Source organism: Sciurus carolinensis, chromosome 11 (genome assembly GCF_902686445.1).
Source record: "Sciurus carolinensis chromosome 11, mSciCar1.2, whole genome shotgun sequence".
In the NCBI taxonomy this organism is placed as follows: Eukaryota; Metazoa; Chordata; class Mammalia; order Rodentia; family Sciuridae; genus Sciurus; species Sciurus carolinensis.
This window is the reverse complement of record NC_062223.1, coordinates 28,779,508-28,784,704: the sequence shown is the minus strand read 5'-3', so window position 1 is coordinate 28,784,704 and position 5,197 is coordinate 28,779,508. Positions and strand designations below refer to the sequence as shown.

Genomic DNA, 5,197 nt, shown 5'->3' with positions numbered 1-5,197 from the left:
AGAGTACAGTAAGCAATCATTTTCAAGATGTGCAAAGTTATAAGAAACACCCCAGGAAGAAGTGATATCTTGGGGTTACTGAGAGTTTGATGTGCTAATTATAGTACAGTGATTATTCAGAAAGATGAGGAGATGTGAAAGGAGTGATATAAAAATTGGAAAATAAAATATGTCTTAGAAGGACTTGCATAGAACTATGAGTTTGGTCTGCTATGAACTAACGAATGTGATTTATATAACCTGTTCCCTTAGTGTCTACTGAATTCTTTCCTTTCTTACTCAAGGGGGAAGAAAGACAGGAAAAAGCAAGAGAAACAAATGAAAACAAGGAAAGTATTTACCATATATTGTACAAAATATGTATTTTTATATACATAACCAGTAGTCAAATATTACTACGTATTAACAAATAAAAGTGAACAAGGGTTCTAAACTTCCAAAGGACATAATTAAATGTTGAGAAATTTGTTTAAAATGTTTATGTAATGGCAATGACTCTGAGTATAATATTGATGAGGATAATGGTAATGCCCTTATGATACTTTCATAGCTCATTGATGTAATTAGATAATAAATAATTTAGAATTTATTAAATACATATTACATAACATCAGTGAGTTTGGACTTTAAAGAAATCATTCTGGTTGAGAGGGGGAAATCACATTTAATTAATGCTATAACATTACAGAATCACTCACATCAAGACCCTAAAGAGAAATAAAAGAAAGTCTTAAAGCCATCTGTATAAGCACTTTTATGTTACTGGCTTTATTTTTACAAATATAGCTACTCATGCTTTTGTTGCAAAAAAAAAAATTGCCTATGGGATTTTTTCCCCTCTGGATTATTTTTCTTAAACTGGGAAAAATCTTGAAGTTTTGGACATGTATTTACATAAAATTTGATTTTAGTAAATATTGATTTTTAATTTTAAGTTTTTCTGAAATATTTTTGATGTTAGTTCTTTGTTTTTAATTTTAGGTGTAGATGGACACTATGCCTTTATTTTGTTTATTTATTTTTGTGTGGTACTGAGGATGGAACCCAGTGCCTCACACTTGTGAGGCAAGTACTCTACCACTGAGCTAAACTCCCAGCCCCATGATAGTTTTCTTTAGGAACAGACATTCAGGAAAAGCTAGGTTGTAATTTGAGAATGAATTCATTTAAGGGTAAATTTATTAAGCCACTGAATTTGTGTATGACAATTATTGTGAAGGTATGAGATTTTGAAACAAATATAGATTAGATGTAAACTTTTCTATTTGAATTCAGTTGTAATATTCCTATTTGCAAAAAGGGACAATACAATAGCATATATCTCTTTGGGCCATGGAGAAATATAATAGATAAGTGAATAAAAATATTTAATATCATGCCCATAACATATTAATAATTATGCCACATAAACATTTTGCATCAAATAATTATGCCTACATCTTTCCACTTTAATTATTCATTGTTGAAAATATGATAAATAGTTAAACAGAAAAACATATAAAAGTGTTCCTAATGGAGTTTCATACTATCCACATATTCTCTGGACCTCAGTCATGCACCCATTTCTCAAGATTGACACTTCAGTGGATTTCTCCTTTTTCTTGGCAAAGGGAAGTTGACATAACTTTGCAAACAATTTTGCACAGAAAACTTTCTCTAAGAATTTGCATAGTAAAGGAGAGACTTTTGGAAAATGCACTTAAAGTGAATGGTATGTGATCAAATGGACTTAAAATTCTTCACTCCTACTCCCTTGTGTTTCTATGAGTGTGTGTGTGTGTGTGTGTGTGTGTGTGTGTGTGTGTGCACTTGTGTATTCATAGACAGAGACATGGACATTGAGAATTTCAGTATTGTAAGAACAGAAGTGATTTATGAACAGGATGGGACCTGGGATATTTCAACATGAGGTGACTTTTTCAGAGGGCTCCTAGAAAAAGCTCTGGGAACTGCTTTGAAGCATCTTTGCCCCTATAGTTCTGTAGTATCTTAACTGATATTCAATCATTGTAACTAGGACAATCCTGGATCAATGCTTAAAAATGCTGGTGCTTTTGTCAAAATCAAGGTAATATTTTGAAGGAAGATTCGTAATTTCTATGATTTTAATAGTCTATTTTTCTACAGTTCTGTACCATAATTTTAATGAGAAATTATCCAGAAATTCCTTTGTTTTTCAATTTTCCTACAAAATTTGAATCTGAAATGAGCTCAGCAACACTTACATTTTTCCACGTGCTTAATGTGTGTTTAAAATGTATACTTCAACATTTCTCCTTTTGGCAGATACAAATCCAATAGCTGGAAACATCAAGAGAAAATATTGACATTCACTTCCTTTTACAAGAGTTTGCTCCTCAGCAAAAGATTTCAGAGGGCAGGGCTGTTCTATGGACTTGGGAAGTTGTATCATATGTTATTACATGAACTCCTTTTTCTTGCTTTCAGCATACAGCAAGAAGATTGAGTAGCATCATTTCTGCTTACCAGCAGAAGGAGGCTCAGAGAGCATGATTTGCTCAGTGCCAACAACAAAGAGGTTAGCAGAGCATCTGAGAGGGCACTTACTCCATGCTCCTTTGTGGAGGGACTGCCCATGAAAACATAATGGTCTCTCACTTATTCCACTGAAAGAATACAGAGCCTGAAACAAAGAATGGTTTGTTGACTGACAGAGACATTGAGATCCTGGTTAAAGGTGAAAATTTCAATGTATTTTTTGTCTGTTCCCAGATGCACAGTAGCAGAATTGCTGCACAGCCTGAAGGTGTGATTAATAAGCAGGGTGCTTGAGGTCCTTCAAACTGTTATCCAAAGACTACAAGATCCCTACAGTTTTTAGTGCATTAGCAGTAACCTCTAAAATGTGCATTCAGAAATCTTAGGGAAAAGGTAAAGTTTGCATATAGTAATACACTGTGCTCCTCTACTTAGATGGTCAGCATTGATGCCCACGGTTCTTTATTTCCAGCCTCTCCATGTCGTGAACTTGGACCCAACATACCATGGAGAGGTACCGAAAGTATTATCAGGCTATTTTTCTACTATGATTAAGAGTCTTGCACCTTTAAAAAAATATTAATTCTATTGGATTTATGAATTAGTAGCGAGATAAAATTTCATAGGTAAATTATATGTAAAATATAGGAGAAGTCTTCCTCAATATGATAGAGTTAAAAAAAATAACAGAGATGATGAAAGATTCCCCCACTTTTATTACAGGGATGGTATTCAGTTGCAGTTCCATTTGATCTGTGGAAAATATTGCAGGCCTCTTAGAGGTGTGGGATCTGGCATCAGATCCAGGCTCATATCTTTAGTCTGCTTTTTAATAATTTAATGTTTTTTTATAATTAACTGACCCCTTTTATTCCTCTATTACTTCATGTGTAAAATGAATAGCAGAACCTTTCTTCCTGGGTTTTTATGAGAATTAAATGCATTTAAAATGTTTATAAAAGTCTGAAGTATAAAGCATGCTTTCATTAAATATTATTATAAATGTAATGATTATTTATACCTTAAAAGATTTGAAAGATTAAACCTATAAAACCTCAGTTACTTCTACATAGCTTTATAATTTATAAAAGTCTCCAAAACAGAAAAATGGCTATTAAGATATAATATGTTCTGTCTCATTTCAGATGAATTAAGTTTCTGCTGTGCACCGTGGATTCCAGTTGACTTCACAGGGCATCAGAAAAATGTCACGGAATTTATTTTCATGGGCCTTGGGCAAATAAAGAGATAGAACTGCTCTTCTTTGTCCTCTTCCTCCTTTGTCACCTGGCGGTGTTAGTGGGGAACATCCTTGTTTTGCTCACCATCACGTGCAGTCCCCTCATTGAGCAGCCCATGTACTACTTTCTGGGCCACCTTTCCCTCATGGACCTGTGCTACACCTCCACCGTGGTTCCCCGGCTAATCAGGGACTTGGCGGCAGCCAGGAAAACCATTTCCTATAACAGCTGCATGACTCAGCTCTTCACCACCCACTTGCTGGCAGGTGTGGAAATAGTCATCTTGGTGTCCATGGCTCTTGACCGCTATGTGGCCATCGTCAAGCGACTGCACTACATGGCCATCATGAACCGGAGGAAGTGCAACCTGCTGGTCGTGGTGGCCTGGGGGGTGGGTTTTTGGCACTCCATTGCCCTATTGCTCATGGTGCTCAGGCTGCCTTTTGTGGTCCTAATCAGATAGATCACTACATTTGTGACGTGAAGCCTCTTTTGAAATTGGTCTGCAAAAACATTTACGTTGTTAGCATCTTAGTGATTGCCAATTCAGGGATGGTGGTAGTTGTGATTTTTCTTGTTCTAATAGCTACTTATCTACTGATTTTATATCACCTTAGGACAAGATCTTCTGCAGGGTGGCGCGAAGCTCTCTCAACCTGTAGCTTTCATGTAATGGTAGTAGTTCTATTTTTTGTGCCCTGCATTTACACCTACGTGCTCCCTGATGGCAGTGAGAACAAGGACAAGGAAATCTACGTGTTTTACACTGTGGTCACCCCCATGCTGAATCCTCTCATCTACACACTCAGAAATATGGAGATGAAAATTGCTATGCAGAAGGTATGGGCTTGGATGTCACATCGATAACTGAATAAGCAGGGAGACATCTGTGCTGCTTCCCACCGTGTCCCCCCAGTCTGCTCTCATTTGAGACTCAGATCCTATGCTGGAGAGTTCACATCTTAGAGATAATCACCACCTGCCACTCTCTTCTTCAGGAATACTTTGAAGACCTGCCTATATATCAGTTATATTTTCCCTCTTATTATATTAGTATTCTGTGTACATTTGCTATCTATTAAATAATCCTATGTTCCATGCTAGTTTTTTCTTATGAATTATGTCTTTATCATTTGCTTGAACCAGAAGATTATGTGCTGTATTTTAACATTTCTTTGAATATATACATTTTGTCTAGAAATTGACTCTGATATAAGTTACGGAGTAAATAAGCAAGCGTGGAATTGTTCCTAAAGTAGTATTTTGTCTTTTTATTTACTGATATGTCTTGTTCTTAAGGGTCTAGATTATCTCCTTCTGTCATTAACAATTGTACATTAATAATGAAATAATTGAGTTAAATTTCACTGACTTTCCTGATTTGAATTATTCCTGTCTCAATAGTCATGTCAACATGAAGGAAAAGTCACCGAGGATTGCCTTTATTCACATTTCAA

General features: G+C 35.7%; 1 pseudogene; it reads left to right on the top strand.

Moving 5' to 3' along the window:
• Positions 1-2,934: 2,934 nt before the first annotated feature.
• LOC124959365 (olfactory receptor 4P4-like) lies at positions 2,935-4,607 on the top strand (annotated as a pseudogene).
• Positions 4,608-5,197: the final 590 nt, after the last annotated feature.